Source organism: Phocoena sinus, chromosome 4 (genome assembly GCF_008692025.1).
Source record: "Phocoena sinus isolate mPhoSin1 chromosome 4, mPhoSin1.pri, whole genome shotgun sequence".
NCBI lineage: Eukaryota > Metazoa > Chordata > Mammalia > Artiodactyla > Phocoenidae > Phocoena > Phocoena sinus.
In genome coordinates, this window is record NC_045766.1 from 83,994,384 (window position 1) to 84,017,801 (window position 23,418).

Below are 23,418 nucleotides of genomic sequence, written 5' to 3' on the forward strand. Positions count from 1 at the left end.
CCTACCAAAATGAGCCAATTTGCCACATTTACTTTTGAGAATGAGAGGGGTCTGATAGTTTGCCTAAAATGGGACATTCAGGAGAGATCATTTTCTTGTCCATTTATGTATAAATCGTTGACATTTTGAAGCTGTATTCTAGTATAACTGAGGGAAATAGCTCAGAATTTTTCTTATCACATACCAGAGATGACAGACTTAAAATCTGATGGCTCTTTTGATAGCTTCTGAAAGAACTAGAACTTGTCTGGCTCCATTTGTCTGGCCAAGATGTATTTCTATGATTTATCCGTGGAGTTTTTAGCAGAACCTTACACTTACTGTCTAAATTAATGATATTCCCTTCTTTTGCCATAACAAAAATCACGCTACACTATATACATTATGTTAAAGATTTTTTATTTTAGCATGTGGACATATTCTGTAAAAGCTTTTTCAGTTTCATCATGTTGACAAGCTGATTCCATTAAATCACCCACCATCATCATGTTCACTTTTTTCTTTTCTTTTTTGAAAAGTTAGAAAACAGCGATCATCTTAGAGTTTTCAAGACATTCACTTTGGCAAAAATAAATCTGGAAAAACATGAGCCTATTCCTTGAAATGGAAAAAGGATGTGTCGTTCTTCTCCTTGACCCTTCTCTTGAAGCTTTTAAAGATGAGGAAGGAGGCTGTGGGTCTCTTTAACTTTTTTCCAGTAAAATGAGATTTTTAAAAATTTTCTGGATATAGCTCAAACTTCTCTACCTCAGTATTTATTATGTATTATTTGTTATTTAAAATAGAAACTTCAGTAAGTTGGATGAATAGCATGAAAGGGTTTCATTCAAGCATTTTTGAGCATTTCTGCACTGCTGATAAAATGTTATTTGGTAATGTTTTAGGGCCACACTTCTGTTTTGAATTAGAGCAGATATGTCCCAGCTCTCCCACCACCAGGCTTTCCTCACTGAGAAGAAAAAAAAAATCATCTGATCATGCTACTGCTGGATCATTTGAAACATTGAGTAGGTGTGTGAAATGAGGGGAAAAAAAAAAAAGCTCAGTATGGGGTTAATTTTCTCTGTAGAGTTGTGGATGGATCACTTCCTCAGGACCAACTCGTACAGAGGAACCACACATGTACAGACTTCTAAAAATAAAAGAAAGCCGTGAACCTTCAGACTCCGTGGCACAAATTGATTGCCTTTGGAGGTGAGAAATACTCACTCCCTTTTGTCAGGGATGAGTGGGCCTCACTTGAAATATCCGGGCAGGCCACTGTCTGGTCCTGAAAATGAACCTGCGGCTTGAGGAGAGCTCTGGCAAATTGGGCACTTTCTGAAATTTACCTCTGCTGACTCTTTAAATTCATGTCTTGCTCAGTTTCTTTTAATGTGCCTTATTTTCTAGGTCTCATCTTGGAAACGACATAATTTCTTCCTGAAAATATAGGTGAATTCTTTCTATTTTCATAATTGTGTTTCACAGGCTGCCACGGGTTCCCTGCCTGCTGAGATCAGCTCAGCCAGGGTTTGGCCTGAACGATTCCTCTAGGTTGTTTACAATCTAATCCTTTCATGAAGTGGAAGGTGAAAGAGCAGACAGGAAACATCCTCAATTCCTAGATCATTAATAGGTGAATACAAGAATTCAGGTATTTATAAGTAAATTTCACCCACAGGGTTGTCTGAGGCAGAAAGATACTGTGAGAAATCTCCTTGAGCACGTGCTCCGAAGAGCCAGGAACCAATGGAGATTAACCAGGGGGAAATCACCAACAAAGAACATGTTTGTAAAGTTTCAGAGCAAACCATTTATGTTTTCTTATGTTTCTGCCTAAATTACTCTGACATCAGTAGGAACACTTCACAGAGTATATAGACAGAAAGTCCCACAATGTTTATAACTTCCAAAAGGAAATATATATATACACACACATATATATGGTATATGCATGCATATGTATGTATCTTTATTTGAAGTTAAGCTATAGGCAATATTGCTTCTTGAGATGGGGAATCAGGTGACGCCCTTGGAAAGTAAAGCTGAACAATCTGTACAGTCCAGAGCAGAATCCACCTCCACCACCATCACCACATACACAAACACATAATCACCAAATACCTCCTTCATTACCTTGGGAAAACCTGAATTTGGATCTTGTAGAGACAGATAAGAAAATGACAGTTCCCCTAAGAAGAAGGATTAAACGCAGTTAAATTACTAACTTTTCAGATAACTGAGAGCAGGTTGGGGTTGAGGAGGATGGAGAGCTGACTGAGTGTGTCCCCAAAGATGCAGTCCAGGTCACATTTGTTTCTTTTTCTTCAACTGCCTGATGATAGGAATGTGGATGTAGAAATAGGAAGGGATGGAGGGAGGGAGCCAGGAGTAAGTTTTATGAATTCTAACAACATTATCAGCTTATTGTACCACAGGCTTTCAAAATTCCAGTTGCTGGTTAGCTTGACACCCTTGCTGTTCAGTTCATTCATTTTTTTTTTTTTAAATATCTTTATCGGAGTAAAATTGCTTTACAGTGTTGTGTTAGTTTCTGCTGTATAACAAAGTGAATCAGCTGTATGTATACATATATCCCCATATCCCCTCCCTCTTGCGTCTCCCTCCCTCCCACCCTCCCTATCCCACCCCTCTAGGTGGTCACAGAGCACCAAGCTGATCTCCCTGTGCTATGCACCTGCTTCCCACTAGCTAGCTATTTTACATTTGGGAGTGTATACATGTCATTGCTACTCTCTCACTTCATCCCAGCTTACCCTTCCCCCTCCCCACGTCCTCAATTCATTCTTGACATTCAAAACAGCGTAAGCAATGGCTACATGTACCAACCATTATCCTTGTTAGGTGGTCAAAGTCAGTTTAATGCTGGCTTTATTTTCTGTACTGATATTGAACAAAATGTTTCTCTTGAAAGGTCTTAGACCTCTATCCTCCCAGCTCCTGATCTCAGCAATAACCAACCTCCAGAAGTCATTAGTGAAGACTAGAATAATATCCTATAAAAAGTCATCTATGAAGAAATTGGCATAGTGTATCTCTGATTTGTGTCCTTATGAAAATAATGGTTTGCAAAATAAAACATTTCTCTGTCTCAATCTCTTTTTTTAACCAGATCTTTACAAGTTACATGGGGACTGATTTTTTTTCCTAACAAAGGTTGAATAACACTCAAAGGCTTTAGTAGCCAAAGTCCATCTTTAGAAATAGCTTTCTTCTATAATGTACTGCCAATTTCTTATGTGTGTGTATTTTGACCTTCCTGATGCCTCTGCTATGGGCTGCCTGTTGATTGGTACACGTTACTGCTTTGCTTATAAGAGTTGGGCAATAGTTCAGTGATCCAGTCCAAATCTGGGCCATAGATAGAAAGGGCTCATCTTCTATTTAAGAAATGTGGCAAACTGCTTTAAATGAATTTGGTTCAGACAAGGTCATTGGAACTGTTCATCTAATCCTGTGTGCTGTATGTAATGGACACTTCTGCTGAGCTCCAAAGCTGCAAGGTAAATAGATAAGAAAGCCAGTAACTTGCCGCCCCTGTTAGAGCTTTCCCTGAGTCTGTCATCAGATTTACATTCTTAGTCATATGGAGCCCCTTTTGGCCATTTAAAAGTATTTGTTCGCTGGTTCTCCTGATGTCTTTAAAGATAGACATCAGAGAATGTCCTGGGAATAATAACAATGAATTCTTACATTATTTTCTGGTCTTTTTTCTAACTTAAAAAAAAATGGATATTGAATTTAAATGCATATTCATAACAGGTTTATGAAATATTCAGCTAAATTTCTTGGACGTGAAAGAATTAATTGTTAGAATGTTTTACTGTAGCTAATCATTATGCTAAAACCATAGTAGATTCAAGTATATTTTTGCTCAATTCTATTTGAGTAATTAATATACACTTGGCAAATTGAATCAATACGTAAGCACCATATACACTGTTTTGAATTTAGAAACTTACAGACTTTCTGTGTTGCCTTATCCTCTTCTAACCATAAAATGTATTTTACTCAACTGTGTTGTGATTCTGTACAATTTGGGGAGTCAGCATTTTATAGGATTTTGTAGTCATATAGAGCAAAACAAGACTAGAGAAGTATTGAATTCACCCTCCTCACTGGAGGCAGAGCTGTATTTATTTCATCCGAAATAGATGAGGATCTTTCCTACTTTTAAATAACTGTGAAGATAGAAATTTCATAACAGCTCTTAGCAATCTATTTGATTATTTACCACTTGTACATTTAAGATGTTCATCCTTAAGTCTTAAATTCTTCACTGGACAGTTTAATATCATTTCACCCTAGGACAAAAATACCTATCATTATTCTCTTTATAACGACTCCTCTTATAGTCAGAAAACTATGAAGATACACCTCAGCACTTTCTTTCTTAAGCGAAATTATTCCAGTTTTTTAAACATTTACTTTTATCTCTATAGCTCTTTCTGTACAAGAGTGGCAAAGGGGACTATTTTAAAAAGTTCTGTCATACATGATGCCCCTGAGTAAGGCACTGCATATTTTAATTTCACTGTGCCGATGTGGAAATAGCCACAGCTTTTTCATTATATGCTGATGGACAGAGCATTTGTGTTCATTTAACCTTGAGGTTGAAACTTGTTCCCAAAAAAGTAACTGACTCATAGCATTGGCTAGACCCAGGAATAAAGAGCATCAGTTTTCTTAATCTTAAAGGCTCATTTTGCCCCCCACTCTAAAATGCACTAAAATTAACTTTTCCTTGCCCTCTCTCTGGTGCTATTTGTTTACTGATTTAATAACTTTTTTCTATCATCTTTGTCTCCTAAAATAGATGGACAGCATTTATTCAACAAACACTGGAGTGTCATGCTGTGTTTAGGACACTGTTCTAGGCTTGGGAGATTCTAGTGTGAACTGTTAGCAAAGGCTCAGGGACAGAGGTGTCCTGAGCATGTTCAAGGAAAGCAAATAGCCTGTTACAGTACGTAAGGAAGCAGTGGTGGAGAAAAAACAAGAGAGGTGGATTGGGGCCAGATCGTGAAAGATCTTGGATTGCTCTTAAGCAAATAGTTGGTGGTGACAAGGACAAAAGTAACATTTTCCAATCTGTATTATGGAAAGCTTTTATCAAGTCTTTAAAACACAGACTGTGCCCACGTTGTGCTCTTGGTTTAGTATCTAACAGACCATCGGGTGAAAGTACCTGCTTAATTTTTATCTTTTGATATAAATTTTGTGTTATAATTTTTCCCTTTGTATTAAAAAAAATTCAAGGGAACCATTTGAGTAAAGACAGCCTTCTGTTCACACTGATCTGGATGTTTCTTCCTCCTGCTGTGCCCATATTTATTCCAAAGCCCTCTGTACCACTAACATGTTACTTTCTGTGTTTATATACCAAGGAGTCTTGGGATGAGTTTGTCCTATAATAGACACAACTTTTTGTACCAAATGGCATTAATAGTAAGCTGTGAGCAGCATTATGACCAAGTGTTTATAGTTGATTGGACCACATGATAACAATACCAGACCTTTTCAGCCTCCCCTAAAAGATATTAATGTACTATAATAAAAGGTCTTGTACACCAATCCATTTGGAACATGTAAAGCTATAACTTTAGGAGTTTGAAAGGAAGGAAAGTTGTTCGGTATAAGATTGTAGAGAGCTCCTGAATGTCATCCTGCCATCGAATTAAGTCTGTTTTAGGAGCTCTAAGAAATCATCCTAAATATATTAAACAAATTCAGTTCCTGATACTACCTCCCACCCTACCCTGCCACCCCTCCCAGCCTTACTGCTTTTACTTCATTCTTATTTCTCAGGCTTTATACCTGTAAGAATCAGGAAGACTCAAGAGGATTTGTATGGGATCGGGTAGAGTGTCAAGTTGTATCTCAGCAATGTCTCAGACTCAGAAACAATCCTATACCTAATTGCTGAACTTCAGTTTTTGAAGTCTCTCTTTTTATTGATCATGATTTCATCATCTTGGTTTTTGAAGACAGACATCATTCTGTGTTATCATAGCATATTAAGGAAAGGTAAGGCATCATTGTGATTTCCCTACTGTTCTTCTCAAGATGGTCTTGAAAAGCAGACCCCAAGATATAAATGACCATTTATGGCATTTATAGTCAGTCTCCTTAAGACTGACCAAAGGAATGAAGGCACTTCAAGAAACTTGCAGGAGACCCTAAAGTACCTAAAGGGAAATTGAGCATGTTTTGTATGCACATCTGAATAAGCCTTCCATCTGACTTTAACTTATAAATCTTTTGCCAGGTAGAAAATAGAGAATTAAAAACCTCCAAATTCAGGGTGCATGAAATGTCATTATATCTAGCATAAAATTCCTTGAATCTGTCAGATAAAGGAAATCATGTATCCAGAGTAAAGATGGAATATCAATTGACAGGAACCTATGAAGCTGGCACATATTCTGAGACATATGAATCTAAAAACCCAATAGGGCCTCATCCCTTGAAAACACTGGAAGCCAGAAAGGTATTAGGAAAATCAGTAAGGTAAAAATCTTCATCCTACTATTTGGAATGACTCCCACATAAGAATTAATTAACACAATACTTCTAGAACATTAAAAGGATGTTAAAATGTTATGTCTACTCATAGAAAACAAAGATATAAACCCACCTAACTGCTAGAGAAAGTAGTTGAAAAAAAAAAATTGGATGGATTAAAGACATGTCTAAGAGGTCTTTTCTGTCCTGTTGTCACATCATTTACCCTCTTCAGATAGAAGGATAAGTGTTGAACTTCAGTTCATCTGAATTCCTCAGCTCTGTCATCAATGCTGTGACACATTCTAATTTTCTGATTCATTTATGATGAATAAGCTCTCCCTTTTCTATTCACAATGCTGAAAGTAACCAGTTGTTGTGAGTGAGTTATGATTACTTATTTTCCATTTTTTTATTACACTATTATTTTCCCTTAGCAAAGCTTCTCTCACTCTTTATCAGCCAGTGTGAATCCCATGTGCGGAAAAGCCCTTGGACAGTACCATTGCCTAGGCTTGGAGTTAGTCAAGAGGAACGAGAGACTGACAGCCCAGACTCCTTTTTTAACCCAGCCAGGTACCTCAGCTGTCAAGTGTCTCAGCTTCTGCACCAAACAATGGGTACAATAGTAGCTTTCCCTTACCACCCTGAAATATCTAGACTGCAAATCAAGCCCAAACTGTCTCCTTCCAAAGGAGAAACTTAAACTAGCCTACAAAATTCTTAATGAGGCCAGACTTCAAGGGCAAACATAAAGTGGGAAACACCTAGAGGTACTGGAACTTAAGGATTATAAATATGCAGACCTCAGAATGGTACAGACTTATTCAGATCCCAGCAGCTGTCTGATTTAGGGTGAGTTTCCTAATTTCTCAAATCTCCCTTTTTCCTCTGGTAAAGTGGAAGTAATAGTATTTACTCTTGTAGTCAGGATTAAATGATATACTGTTAATGCTGCTTTTCAAACTCTTTCAGGGAGGTGATCATCAAGCTAAGGTGAGCATCCAATATTCAGGATGCCTGGACATCACCTGAAACAGTCTGCTGCAAATGAGGCTTTTCAGTGAGGTCTCAGGTTTCACCCTAAAAAATACGTACACATTTTGCATTCTACCCCTCAATTTATCCTTGTTTGTTTCACTAAACTGGGAGTTCATGAGGACGAGAACAGGATCTGTTCTTTTTTTCTATAACGTCCAAGAAATAGTTATTGGATAAATGAGTACATATACAAATAAGAGTTTAAATTACTTAGTCACAAAGACAACTGACCCTCTAAAGAGACAGCCGTGTCTTTATTATTTATTTTGTGGCTTTGCACACTCTTGTCACACTGCTCCACCTCCCTGGGTATACCCATATTCAAATTTAAGAAACATTTACTTAAGATGCCTGGAACCACAGAAAGTACTCAGTGAATAGTAACTCTTATTATCATTTCTCTGCTCACTATTCCTCTACCTCATTGATCCTAAGGCTCTATAGACTTTTTAAAAAAGAAGTTATAAGGGACTAGGAAAGTCAGAGTCTGGAAGTCCTGTAAAGGAGTCTGTGTGTCTCTAGTGACACACACTCACCCATGTAGAGATCCATTTTCTATACATTTCATTTACTCCTGGCTTTAACTCTATAGCAACTTGTTAAAACATCCTAGAGGTGATGAGTAGGGGGACTGAAAGAGCATTTTCTCCCCTCTCCCCTTAGACCAAGGGTTACTAACCTGGAATTCTTGGAAGACCTTCATGGAGTTTGGGAGATGCTTGAAACTTGGTGTTTTTGAAGAATTTCTGGGAAGAGAAATTCTCATAGGGATCTGTATCACCTCAAATGTTGGGAACCATTGCCGTAGAACATAAATGGAAATCAGAATGGACTAATCTTTAAGTTACAGTTAATAATACTTTCAGTTCCTTGGAGATTGATACTATATAATAATTTCTACTCAGAAATCACAAAACTAAAACTAGACTTCACTACAAATCACCCTTTCTCCCCCTCTCTACTCTTGCCTCCCCGACCAGGTTTTAAGGTCTTGATTCATTTTGGGCTTTATAGTTCTATATTCTTGGCTAGATATTTGTGCTTTGAACCCAGCATGCTTAATGAAAATGTTTTTAACCTTATGCAAAACTATTATAGATAATTCTTTGCATTTCAGATGAAAACAATTTATAGACATACAAGGTGAATATCACTTAGGCAGAAAGGGCACATATCAATAAAATAACAATTTGAACTGAACAAAAATAAACCCATGTAGATTAATACATATTTTCAAAATTGCATAGCAGATTGTAATTCAATCAAGAAACGGGGCCTTTTGACATTTATGAATGTTTATAAATTGTATAAGAACTCTGAGATTAAATTTTTAGCCTTAGAATTAAATTTGGGATAGATAGTATTGTTTTTCATTAATACATAAAGACAACAATTATATCCAATAAACTCTTCAATTTAACTTGGCTTTAATTTGTCTTAGACTGTGACATACACACTGTGATTTTTCTCTCCATCTTGGATTCCTGTCATTGACAGCCTGTGTGTCATTTGACATCCAGGAAAGATAGCTTTTCATTCCAGACCTTGGATGTATTAATCAATCTGGATACAGTTTACATCGATCTCTTGATCACATCAAAAATTTAATTTTGACTGATTAACTTTTATGAATAAATACTCCTTTCCTAGAAAGGAAAGTTATGCTCTTAGATATAAGAGCATAAATACTAAGTATAGTTCAAAAAGAGCATAATTATTATTGAGACTTACTGGGTTTATAACATGCAACAGAAAAATAAGTGAGCATATTGCATAGATAACCACTAATCATATTTTTCTCCATTTTCTCAAGGGTTGGGAAAGAAAGAAAACTCAAAAAGGTTGGAGGAGGTAGGGAAAAAAGGGAGGAGAGAGGGAAGGAAGGAAGGAAGAAAAGAAGAAAGGAAGGAAGGGAAAAGCTTTTAAAAGATGCACCAGTGAAGTGGTCTAGGATCCTAGCTTGTGGAAGGGACGAGAATATAGCAAAACTTAGAGCTTTAAAGTCGTTGAGGCTAGTTGGTGTATATATATATATATATATATATATATATATATATATGTATTTCAAGTTTGTGTGTACTTTCAATGAATCATACATAAGTTAATTATCTTGCTTAAAATTTTCATTAAGCTCATCAATTTTGTGAAACAATTTAAAAACATTGGAGACGGCCAGCCTCTCTTGTGTTGGCATACATTATGGTCCAGGCTGCAGATTTTCATCTTAACTCTTCTTGTCCAAAGAGGGGAACAACATACTTCACTCCTGCATGTTCATGGAACAGGGTTTCACCTTGTCCATAAAAGGAAAAACTTTTTCTTTGGAGGAACCTCTATGATGGTGCATTTTCCCAGAAAACTTGCTGAGAAGTGAAGTCTCTAATTGCCAGTTTTCTACTTTAGCCTTATTCTATGCTTTAGTCGGGTCCTTGTACTTGATCTCTTTTAATACAGTTTGTTTTTCATATTTCTGAAGGCCATATGTGAAGTGGCTAAAATCATGGTGTCAGAGAGACAAGAATTCAATCAGTGTATGTTAAGTCCTTGACATATTTGAGTTGGGTCGGGTAGGGAGACCTGGTTTGTCTTCTCAGCATCCTTGTTTGGTTTATTAATTTCTCTTGGATCTTCTGTTACTTCAGTTTTATTCTTCTGTAAGAAAAGCTATCAAAACAGTAGCAAACAGGCCAGTCCCATAATCACTTATTTGGCTTGTGTGTTGAAGATTACAAAGGAGGATTATCAGACTTGAAATATAGAATGAGAAACTGTTAAGGTCAACTCCCCCCAAACCTGAAGTTTTCATTATTAGAAATGCATTTTGGGGGACAAATGCTTTTGTTTAAAATCATTTTGTCAGAGGGGACACTCTTAGGCTGGTGAGACAGGGTAGACAAGGCAGTAGCAGTCCTCAGCTAACAATTGACAATACATGGAGGCTTTGAATTTGCCCAGAGTATCTTCTGGGCATTAAACATACTAAATCTACCCTTAAAGGAAGCAAAGTTTATCAGTTTCACTCATCTTTGTCAAAATTAGCTAAGATCTGTCATGCACTACATAGTAAAGCTTTTATCTATTCTCATCAGTACTGCCCAATAGATATTTATGCAGCGATAGAAACGTTCTATCTGTAAGGCAGCCACTAGCCACAGGTGGCTGTGGAGCGCTGGGAATGTGACTAGTAGACTGAGGAGCTAAAATTTTAAATATTTTAAATTTAAATAGGTAGATATGGCTAGTGGCTACTGTATTGAACAGCGCAGCTCTAGGTAATGCTCATATGATTTCGATCAGAATGAAGCTGACAAAGAAAGAGGTTGGCACTCCTTCTGTATTGGTCAGATAGCAGCAGGTCACACCTTTGGAAATTTTACGAGGCTGAATCTCCTCTTTCTTGGGCTCCAGGTGACAAAATGGGCTCTTACTGCTCACGCTTTAGGAGCAATTAGTCCTGTCTAAACTTAGATTTGCTTTCCTTCTCTCCACAGTATCATTGGGTTTATTTTTAATTCCTTGTTTTGTCTTTGATTTTCAGTTCCTTGACCATCATTCTGTGACCTGCCCCTTCTCTTTATGTAAGTAAAAGTGGTTTTTTTCCTTTTCAAAAAAGCACCAGATTTGGGAAATTTGGGTCTTTATTGGCATGTTCTCCAGTTGACATTGTTGTGGTTTCCAGTGCTTCTTCAGTGTGTATTATCTTCTTTTGTGTTTGGAGTCAGTGCTGTTGGTGGTAGTAGTAGTTGCCATCATGAGGGGGCTGAAAAGACCAGCATCCCAAGCCACTGGACTTATATGAAGACTTCCTTTGACTCAGCCACGGCTGCTGTTTGCAAAAGTCACTGCTCTTCTAAACTACAGCTTACATTCTTCAGTCAGATACCAGCCACAGTTGGGCTTTTGCTCCACTGTCAATCAATGGGCAATTATTTATTCTTCAGTTATACACCCATCCCTAGGCCCAATAGTTTTTAATTTCAACTTCTAGATCAGAGCTTTCATTTTTTGGACAAAATTTTTAGTATCCTTTTACAGGAGGTACAAGACTGAAGTACAAAACTTTAGTGATTTAGGCTAAAATTGTGTGTGAAATAGTAAAGTACAGAGAAAATAAAAAGAGAGGGAGAGAGAAATCATATGCCAGGAGGTTTATAGAAGGTACCATTCTTTTTTTAGAAAAGATGGAAAGTCATTTGGGGAGAAAACAACAACAACAACAACTTGATTTCAGATGAAGAGAGAACATTTATAATTTAAAGCCCAAATCAGGCTGCACTGAGTTGGTTTGGATAAATTTCACCTTGAGCTGCTTGAAAGAGATTCTGGGGCCACGAGCCCAAATAATCAAAGTCACTACCTGAGACACCACCCAAGAGATGCTACAGGTAGTGGCAGTTACCTCACGTGATAAATATTATCAGCATCCTTCCAGCTGGTTCTCACTCTCTGGTGAACGCTGTCCCTTATTCACAGCATACTATCTTCACTGACTCCTTCACACTCTGAGGTGTTTCTTGTGTTGCAATCATTTGCACAGAAAGGAGGTTCCCATGGCTCTTTTGCTTGCGTGTGGCTTCCACTCACATTCCTAGAAGCTAGTTGCAAATATATGTAGGGGAGCAGAATCTTCCAAAGGATGCTAAGGCTAAAGTCTGAAGTGACATTTATTTGACAGAGAAAGGAGATTGATTAAAATCCCCAGAGACTGGTGCTGTGTGTAATGCATTTATACAGCAGGGGTGGGTCCTCTCTGCCCCTGACAAGTCTTGTTATTCCTCATTCTTGGTGTTGATAGAGTGGGTCTGTCAGTGCTTCGGAGGGTGTCAGCGTGCATGCATGTGGTTACCACTTTACGTCTCTGCATCCCAACTCCAGTTACCTAGCACTGCATATTTCTAGTCCTCTGACTGGCAAATCATTTTTGTTGCAGTTCTTTTGTGTAAAAACAGTTCACATAATAGCTCTGTGTTAGACAAGGCATTAATCCTCACATCACCGGGGATGAATCAGCACCGTGCACTTCTGCCCGTACGGCTCAGCTATTATGACGTCAACACTGGAGGGCAAGCCTCAGACATAAGCAGTGCAGCAGCCTGGAGACCTGGGTCACAGATTAGAAATCGAGGGGAGACCTTTGAGATAAAAAACGTAATTGAAAGGCTGTCTCTGGCTCATAGGAAAATGTGAAGCTGATTCTATGCTATATCAACCATCAATCTCACAGCTTCTAGAGAGATCCAAATTTTTAACCAGAGAGAAGGCTGAGCAAATGACCTGAATGGGCTAATAGCCCATCCACATATCCACTAACCTTTTCCCACCCCCCAGGCCAGGCTTCATGCTTGCTTAGATTGTTCCAAATCCTGAGACTGCCTTTATTTCAAAGGTGACAGGGCCTATGACAGTCCTGCTGTCCTCAAGTGCCCCACAGACACAGCTGATGGCTCCAGAGGTGGTGCCCCAGGTGCCCATCAAAGGGAGAAGAAAAGTTCCTGGGGACAGATCAAAACATTATCTCCCCAGTGCTTCTAGTTCCTAGTGCCTCTTTAATGGCCTCCTCCAGACAGGTGCAGCATTCTGCCTGTTCAACTTTTTTCTCCTCGGCACTGCATTTAGTCCAAAGTCCCAGTCTTCATTTGACACAGATTTCAATAGGAGCTGAATAGCTTCCAGATGTTCCCCCAAAAGTGTTTCATCCCATTAATCTTTAGCAGAGCAAAGAGGAGCCCTCTATAACCTGCCATGCTGCCTTGAAGCAGATAGCACAGACTCTCCCTATTTGAGAAACTAGGTTCTTAAAAGGTAGACCTCTCTACAGTTCGTACTAAGGTTCATTCTCAGAACACCTTTCCATATTGAAAACTAAATGTTGAAAAGGCTGAAAATTAACTGCCTACATTCTCTGTTAATAAGACATTCCTCCATCACACCCTCTACCCCTCACTCTTCCTTTCACCCTGTGATAACCATCTAAAGTGCCTTACTGCTGGGGTCTTCTGCCTTCATTAGATTGCTAGTAGGCCCCTGCCCTGCTTCTAGAAGCTAATACTACTGCTTGGCTTAGGTTTTGATTGGTTATCATGCACAGCTCTTCATTCAGTTTTCAGTCAACAAACATTTATGGAAAGCTGGTCACTATGCTCAGTTCCTAAAACTGCTATATAAATAAGAAATGCTCCCCATTGTTAAAAATCTCACAGTCCAGTAGGGGAGATATATAGTAAATAAAGGCCATGCCATGTGATAGGCACTGGAATGGAGGTATATACAAGATGTAGCAAGGGGAACAAGAAAGGAGCACCCGCTTGTATGTGGGAGGTGCCCAAGCTGGGCCTGAAAGTCTAAAGAGTGAATTGTAGTTTACCAGGTGGATGGGAGGAGGGGAAAGCAAAAGGGGATCATAATCAGAAAAAAAGCCAGAGGAAAGTCAGAAGGTATCTGCGCAGCAGCCTCATCCCGAGTTCGTGGCTAGAGCTTGGTGATTGAAAGGGGATCCTTTCAAAGGAGATGAGGCTGGAAAGTGGGCAGGAGGCAGATCACGAGGGCCTTGTATGCCGAGCAAAGAAGTTTGGACTGGAAGCAGCAGGCTTGGGGAGGCTTTGAAGGATTTTAAGTAGATTTATGTTTTAGAAGAAGAGCATTCTGGTGACTGAGAAAAGGGAGACCAGATCACAGATGAAAACCAAGGGCCTGAACTGTGCAGTGGGGCTGGGAGTGGAGGGGAGGGGCGATTCGGTAGTGCTGACATAGATACTGACGTTTGCCTAATGCCAGCCTGGCTTGGCCCCGTGCATAATCCTTGCTTTCTAGGAGAAAGGATGATGTGTTGTTTGGGGCCAAATTTCAGGCCAAAATAGACCTTTATGGGACCTTCACCAGAGACCTCAACTTGAGTCTGACCTACCGCTCTCCAGAGATGTGTGTCTCTCTCTCCCATGGTGGCCTTGGGGGAGTGGCAGGCAGAAAAGGAGAGGACATTGCCAGTGTCCCGCTTTTCTCTTCTTTCACCTGAAAATGAAACCATTTCTTAGTAATATGCCCCTAAAGTCAATCATTGCCCCAGTTTCCTATCATTTTCCCACTGCTGCCCTTTTCTGAGGAGAAGTTCCAAGCCATTGAGCTGAATTGCAACTTACGCACGGCCGGGTATTGAAACAATGCAGTATATTTGTTCCTTCTTTCTGAATTAGAGTTCACCATAAGTGTGCTTTTCTCTTGTTCACTTTGGGCTGCCAGGACAATTTAAAGGAAATTTTCAACAGCTTATGTTGCGTGTACCATGTTCTTTTTTGCAAATGAGAGGATGTCTGTGGGTGTGTTTAAGTCTTCTCTGTACTACTTTCTGGAGAAAGGTTTGAGGAGATGACCAAGATAAGGAGGAGAGACCTATTGAAAGCCCAGGTCCCTTCAGTGACCTGAGTGCAGAACGTAGGCTGGTGATCAGATGGTCAATTATGTGTTTGTCAAAACACAGTGGGCTGCATTCCAGACTGCCAGCTTTGGAGGCCCGGCTTCTGCCAACCAAATGTCATCTGGGAACATGCAACACTGGGCACTGTGAAGGAGTTTGAAATAGACCATGCCACAGCCAACCTACTGCCAGTCTTATAGCACCAATATGGCATGCACAGCCGGGCCCCATGTTTCAGAGCTCAGGAATTCACTGTTCTAAATTCAAGAGGTCAGATGGGTTCATGTTTTCAAAGCCTATGTTCTCTGCTTTGAACATTGTGACTTGCTCCTCTGTGATTTCCAAGTGATTTTTTCCAGTCACATCGCTGTGGAAACCACTCTTTTTGTGATGGTTATGAGAGCCTTGTCAATGTCCCAGAGGAGAGAAAAAAAATAAACTTGCTCTGACAATGACTATGATTCCGACAGAGGGATTCCAACTCTTAGGAAATTACATTAAAGGTGCAGAGCTTTTAAAATATCAGGAACCACCTTGGCAACTTACAAAAAGCAGAAGGGCTTTGCCTATTTTATAAAGTGATTTGCATATACCTGCATAAATAATGTCCCCACCTGTACTTTTATGCATTTAGGTTGAATAAATTAAATTCAGTGATCTTTAAAATATTCACTGTCTTTCATTGCTCAGATACCATTTTCAGGACCCTTCCTCCTCATTTTTTTTCCTATTAGTAATAGTGGCTATTTTTTTCAATCTTTTGACTAATTCAGAGAATCAAAACACTTCTTCAGACCAGCCTACCACAGCCAGGAGCATTACCTCCCTCTGCTTGCATTTCTCTTAGCCTTTCTACCTATTAGGCCATGCTTTCCATATGCTTTTCATAAAGGAAGTGGGGGGAGTATATTACTAAAAGGAAAACACACTGATACACATCTCAGGGACACACTCATATTAACCTTTCTTTCTTAGGCCACTGCCACCACTAACCCTAACCCTAACCCTAACCCTAACCCTTCAGGAGCCATCCAGCCACTAAGCCATATCAATTGTAACTTGGGCCTTCAAATCAAAGCCTGGTTAGTAGTGCAGCCTTAAACACAATCATCCCATAAGCTATAAGTACTTATTATATACAAAGAATCATATTTAGTGGAGAGTTAAAACATAAACTAGGACATTGCCCTTGCTTGCTCTTAAGAAACTTAAAATTGAGTTATGAAAAGAAGTCGTACTATTGAGTGTTCATATGCGTAGCAAATGATAAATAACAATTCCAAAAGGAATGAAACATTCCAATAAGTACTATAGGATTTCATTCGTGAAAGAGAGCCTTGAGGGCTGGAAAACTTCATGTAAAATGCAATTTAGCTGGGTCTTGAAAAATGGCTAGAATGTAAACAAGATGAAGAATAAAGGAATGGTATTCCAAGAAAAAGCATAAACCTAAGTGTGGGAATCTTTAGAGGGGTACAGTAAATAGCACTGTTTTTCCCCACTCAAATTCTAAACCCATTGGAAAATAAGACAAAAGAACTGATGGCTGAGGAACCAAAACTTTTGCCAGAGTCTGGGTGGACAGATGTAACTTAGTATGAGAGGTAAAAAGAGCTCACTGACTCCCATTCTCCCAGGGGAAAATTTGGGTCTGCATAAGAACAACACTTTTCCAGGTCACTAACTCCCACTAGTCTAAGTAGTCAAGGAAGGAGAAAGTCTAAATTCCCGTACTTATGAACTTTGATAGATCAGTTCCACCTAACTGAGAAACATGGACCAAGGACTGTCTTACCAACATGATGACTTTCCTCCATGGAGAAGTATAAGGAATGAGGCCAGAGGCAAGATATGTTTAGAAAACTTCCCTATGGAAACTGGGAGTGGGGAAGAGGCATTCCTATAAACCCTAAGATCCACAGGCTGGAAAACAAGAAGAGGAAATATTGAGTAAGATGAAAATGTGAACCAGAGCCAAGAGGCCAAATAAGGCTCTCATCTGCCTAAGGGGACATACCTGAGGTTGAAACCAGTAGTCATAGAATTATTGGAGACCTAAACTAAGGGATCCTTTTCAGACTCTCAGAGTTACCAGAATCAGAATCCCAGGAACAAGCAAGAAATTAAGATAATGGACTAAAACCTAGTTGGGAAAAAAAATACAAAAACTCTTATCTTTTGTTAAACTAGTAATAACAATTAGAAATAACATTTGTTGAGTGCTTGCCTTTCTTTAGGTACTGGACAAAATACTATTAATGGTTATATGATTTAACCTTTTAAACTACTCTTATTAAATAGATGATGTTATGATCCTAATTTTGAAGATAAAATGGAGATTTTGTATGTTTGAGTAATTTTTCCAAGAATGCCTAGGAAGTGATAGAGATAGAACTTGAATCCAAGACTATCTGTCTTAAAAGCCTTAGCTGAATTTCATTAAACACAAAGTAAATGTCTACTAAGTGCTGAAAGTATAATAATGAGCAAAACAGACATGGTCTCTGCCCTACTGGAGTTTATAATTTGGGGGATGAAAGACGGATATTAACCAAACTGTCACATGAAAGAACTTATAACTGCAAACTGTGCTTTCTGTTATGACATTAAAATGCCAGGTTTTCTAAGAACAAATGTAGGAGGGGAATACTTAATAATAATAATAGTAAATATAGGAGGGGCATATTTAATAAGTGAGTCTGGAAGTACAGTACAAGCTTCCCTGAGGAAGTGTGGAAGTACAGTACAAGCTTCCCTGAGGAAGTGACATTGAGCTGACATCTGAAGATGTAAAATAAGAAGTGAGATTAGGTGGTGGAAGAGGTTTCCAGGCTGAGGGAACAGCATGAATGAAGGCCCTGAATGTAGCAGAATAGAGAGAATGAGGTGAAAAGCAGCCAGGTTGAGGCTGAAGAGATAATACAGGGCCTGATAATATCAGGATCTTTGTCGGCCATATTAAGGACCTGCCTCAGGGCAATAGGAAAGCAAATTTAAGAATGAAAGTGGCATGATCAACTTTTTATTCTAAAAAGATCATGCTACTCTTGTACATTTATCCCAAACAAGCAGAAACATATCCACACAAAAATCAAAATTTATGGCAGCTTTATTCATGATAGCCCAAAACTGGAAACAACCCAGATGTCCTTCAATGAGTGAATGGTTGAACTGTAGTACAACCATACCATGGAACTGCTCAGCGCTCAAAAGTAATGAACTCTTGGTATGTACAACAACTTGGATTAACAGCAAAGGTGTTACACTGAGTGAAAAAGCCAATTTCATTTATATAGGATTCTTGAAATGAGAAAATTATAAAGATGGAGAACAGATTAGTGGTTATCAGAGATTAGGGAGTGGGGGAGAGATGGAGCTGACTGTGGCTGTAAAAGCATAGGCCAGAATATTCTTATATGTAACTGTATTTGGACTGTGGTGGTGACCATGCAAATCTATACATAAGGATACAATAGCATAGAACTACATACACACACATACATGAGTGCATGCAAAATGAGTGAAATCTGAATAAGGTGGATGGATTGTACCAATGTCAATTGCCTGACTGTGATATTGTACCATAGTTAAACAAGGTATTATATTGGGCCAATATATCAATAATAGAGGGGTAGAGGGTATACCAGATCTTTCTGTATTATCTCTTACAATTACATGATAAACTATGATAATTTTGAGATTAAAAGTTAAAGATAAAGATCAAGCTAGTTTCATTATGGTAAATGGTCTAGAAGGAGCAAAAGTAAGGAGGCTGCTGTAATAGAACAGACAAGAGATAGACTAGGGTAGTGACAAAGGGAATAGAAGAATAATAAATGCAATCAAGAGATAATTCAGAAGCAAAATATACAGGATTTTCTTATGGATTGGATGTGGGAGATGAAGGAGAAAGAAGTGGCAACTATGCCTACTGGTTTTATGCTTGTAAAACAGTATGGAGGATGGTGCCACTCAGGGTTATATGAAACACCAGAGGAGAACTGGGGTGGAGAAAAGATCATAAGATCTGTTTTTAAAATGTCTAGTGTCAGATGCTTTTGATAGAGATAAGTGATCATATTGAGTAGGCAGAGGAATATATACAACTGGAATTCAGAAGTAAAGCAAAGGCGAATGAAGCTCTTGGCATGGATGATAATTGCCTAGGGGCAAGGTTAGATTGAGAAGAAGGCCCCAACTGGGACTTGAAGAACTCTTAATATTTAATCAGCTGGTAGAGAAAAATGAGGCTGTGAATATCCTCAGAAGGAACGGCTAAGAGGTAGTAGGAAAATAAGAAAACATTGGCACAGAAGCCAAGAGAAGAAGGTGTTTCAAAGAGAGTGGTCAGAAGCGACCACTGAGAAGTCAAGTGAGTTAAGGACTGAAAAATATATCACTTAATATATTAATCTGGAATTATTGTTGACCTTAGCAAAAGGTGGCTTGTTGAAGAGGTAGAAGCAGTAATTTATTCGTCATAGGATGAGGAAAGCGTAAGAAGTGAAGAAACAAAGACAGCAAATGTGTATCAGTCTTAGAAGTTTTACTGTAAAGGAAAAGAAAATGCGCTAGTATAATATCTTTGGAATGGGGGAGTGAGGTCAAAAATTTGGGGGAAAAAATGGAGATACTGGCATCTTTATATGCTTAGGAGAATACAGTAGAGAGGAGAGATTCAGTGTATAGGAGAGACAGGAGGATAGGATGATTGGTAGTGGAAGATTCCTGATAAGGACAGAGACATGGAATCCTGAGCACAAGTGGAAGGAGAGAAGTAGGGACATCTCTTCTATAGTTACAAGAAAAAAGAAGGAACGGTAGGGATAGATGCGAGCCATGTGTACATTTGGTACTGAGAAGTTGAGAGGTTTCCCAAGTGATGGCTCCTAGGGAGCAAGGTCCTGCTAAGAATAAGTGAGGAGGAGATTTGAGGAAAGTAGAGGTTTAAAGTAGTTCTTGGGACAAATGGGCAGTAGGTTAGCCAGAAAAACAGCAGTATTCTCCTTGGCAGTGTGGAAGGTCTAGGTGAGCCTGGTGGGTTAATGTGGTACCTGTCTGTCTTGTGCGATTTTCTCCAGCAGTTCAGTGATGAAGGTGGAAGCTCAGAGGAGATGTGCACTTGAGTTCAAATTAGGATGGAGCTTTACCTAATGTACATGAAAAGATATTAGAGTTTTTAGCTTCGTTTTTGTTCTATTAGAGGCCAGAATGAAAAGGCAGTGAAAGGGCTCCGTTCAGTTCTCTAAGCATCTGGTGAGTACCTACATTGCACCAGGCACTGTGTTTGGTACAGAAAAAAACAGTCTAGTGAAGTTTAAAGGCTGCCATCTAGTCCAAAAGGCCAGGAACAGGTGATTAGATAACCTTTACCAAAATACACAGAAACCCATGTCATTACTTTTCTTTCTTCTGCCCGTTCCTTCCTCCCAACCTGGCATTACCCAATTATTTTCTTGCTTTCTCACAAAATATCTACTGTCTGCCTTATTGCCAAGCCTCTAATATGCATCATACAAATATGAGTGACAATTCTGATTTCTCCCATCATCATTTTGCTAAAATACGGTCATTTAGGAACAATTAGATCATCTACTTGAAGTGTGGTATTGGTACCGTGTGAATTTTCTCTAAATTTTAAAAGCTTCCCTCTAACTATACAGAAAGGCGATTTATTTAAAAGAGGGATGGAGAGAAGAAGAGTGGATATATGAGAGAGAAGAAAAAAATAAGAAAAAGAAAGCTAATTATCTATAGAAGACCTTATATAGCAGCTCACCCTTGTCATTCAAGGGAACTCCCACTTGAAATGAGTAGATGAGCCTCCATTCCTAACGGTGGCCTACACCATCAGCTTCCAAAACAGCTTCCAGACCTGGAGACATTCCAGAGTGCTATAGACCAACTAAATTCCAGCTTCTGGTAATGTAAGACAAGATATGAAGAAGACCTGAAGAATATGGAAATTCCTAATTCCAGTAGCAGTAGGATTCCTCACTCAGATTATTCTAAGCATTATAAAGTGGTAGCTTACAAAGAGGTGGTGGTAATGACCGCTTTCCTTTATTTGAACACATTCCATTCTGCTAGATTCCCTTTAGGAAATGACATTAGGACCATTTGACTCAAAACTACATTGCAGATACATCTGGGGTAAAATTCGGCAGCAGCTGAGCAAAGCAGCTGTATTTTTTTAATATTTACTTCTTTCATGATTCTATAATTCACACTTATTGTAAAATATTAAGGTATAGAGTACAGAGAAAACAACCACAATCCCACTAAACAGAAAAAAGCTATTATTAACAATTTTTTAGATCACCTTCTAGTCTTTTCTCTGAATTTTAACATAGTTGAGCATACACTGTGCATATAGGGTTGTATCCTATTTTTTTTACTAACAAGTGCTTCTCAGTGTAATTACATACTTTTTGTAAATGCCACCATAATGTCTGAATAATTTTCTATCATATAAAATCCCCAGAATTTTCCTAACTATGCTCTAGGTATAGATATTTGGGTTATTTCCAGTATTTGAGCTTTTTATACTTTAAAGTCTTTTAGGGTGAGAACTATAATGTGTCACCTGAATTGTCAAACTTGGAGGAAACTTGAGGCAGGCAATGATGCCACCCATTCAAGAGAATGGTCACCCTATTAAGAGAGTTACTAACTGCTAAGACTATGAAACTCATATTTGAATTTTTAAGTAGTTGTTGCGGAGTTTAAGCTTTTTTCCCCTAAGGTTAAAATTCTAATTTTTACTTCTAAAGTATACATTTAGTTTGGCTTGCATTTGTTACAATGATGATATAAAAGAAAAAAAAATCCATTCAAAAATCTCACTGCCCAGAGATAACCACTGGTAACACTTTGGGGAATATATTTCCAAACATATCTATTTATCTGTCTCTTTTTCTTTCTCTTTGTCTTTCTCTTTTCAAAATGAAAGGAAAATCTACTGGCTGTTTTGTAATCTTGTTTTTTTATTCAACATTGTAATAAGCATTTTCCATGTTAATAAATATAGATCTACATTATCTTTTTGACAGTCACATTGTACTCCAGTGGAGGGTAATTTATTGAATTAGTCACTTATTGATGGACATTTAGGATATTTGGAAATTTTTTCTAACCAAACAATGCTACAGTAATCATCTCTATACATGTGTGCATTTTTTTTTAATTCACTTGCCTGATTATTTCCTTAGGATAGATTTCTAGTAGTGGAACTGCCAAAGTAAAGTTTATCTACTGCTAAACTGTCCTGCCACAAAACTGTATCAATGTATACCCCCGCCAGCAAAGAAAGAGGCTGCCCATTTCTCTGCATCTTCACTAATTCTGTAATTGTCAATTGAACTTTTTGCCATATAAGTGAAGACTTTCGTACTGAGGGTATGAGATGCTTTTTCCAAGCATACAATCAACTGAAAACTTAAAGAAAAATGTATTAAATTTTATTACATGAAAATAAAAATCACTATGGTAGAAAGTATTTTTTTAAAACTGGGGAAAATATTGTGACATATGCCTAATATTTTTTTTTGGCTGAATTTTTCACTGATTTTTCTGTCGTTTTTTTTTAACATCTTTATTGGAGTATAATTGCTTTACAATGGTGTGTTAGTTTCTGCTGCATATCCCTAATATTTTAAGAGTAGGTATAAGTCAACAACGAAAAGGTGAATAATACAGTAAAAACTTGGAAAGGGCAAATGAGCAGCCTCACAAGTGTTTAGCTGTTTAGTCTCATCCTCTGCTCAAAGGCAGTGCTCCTCAGGCACTGTGAGGTCACCCCCAGCACTGTTTCCTGTGCTCTGCACGCAGCCCACACCCTCACCACCCTCCCAGCGAAAGCTGTGGGGAGAAAAGCACTACTCAGGGGACCCGCGGAGTTCCTGGGTGAGGCACTGATAGTACTTCCCTTGGTTACATACATTCATGTTTATTTGACATCACCATCCCCCAAAGCGGCAGGCTAATTGTTCACTCACATGAATGTGAAAATGATCATCTGAGCTCTGCCATCAGACTCCAGAATCAGTCAATTATTGGGAAGGGGAAAATACACACTGGCAACATTGCTTGATCCATGTCTCCAGGGCAGAATTGACACTATTCTTCTACCAGATGTAGATAGAGATTTCTGGATGTTCTCATAAATAAAGTGCTAGAGGCCATGTCATCAGTGTCCTCCACCTTTCCCTCTCTCTCTCTCTCTCTCTGACTCCCATGTGTATTACTACATACTTAATGAAATGGAATATTTATCAGCAACTTCAGGGAAAGTGAAAGACGCTAGAGAGGCAGAAATGCCACACTGACAGTATCAGCCCCTGCCCTTCACGGTGCAGACTGACAGAGCATCTTCCCTGTGTTTGGGGATAGAGAGCATCTGATTCCCGGAGTGTGTACCCCAAGCTTCTTAGAGGGGCAGGAGTTGTGCAGCGCTGTTC

At 38.7% G+C, this 23,418-nt stretch overlaps 1 protein-coding gene across 17 annotated transcripts in view; it reads left to right on the plus strand.

The window, feature by feature from the left end:
• ZBTB20 (zinc finger and BTB domain containing 20) overlaps positions 1–23,418 on the plus strand; it is an 806,470-nt gene that overhangs the window by 625,313 nt on the left and 157,739 nt on the right. For 16 of the 17 annotated variants that reach the window (XM_032629540.1, XM_032629557.1, XM_032629541.1 and 13 more), the window contains one exon: positions 11,087–11,126. The exons of the other annotated variant lie outside the window; for it this stretch is intronic. The gene's annotated coding sequence lies outside the window, so the exon portion shown is untranslated. The remainder of the gene's footprint in view (positions 1–11,086; positions 11,127–23,418) is intronic. 17 annotated transcript variants of the gene reach the window in all.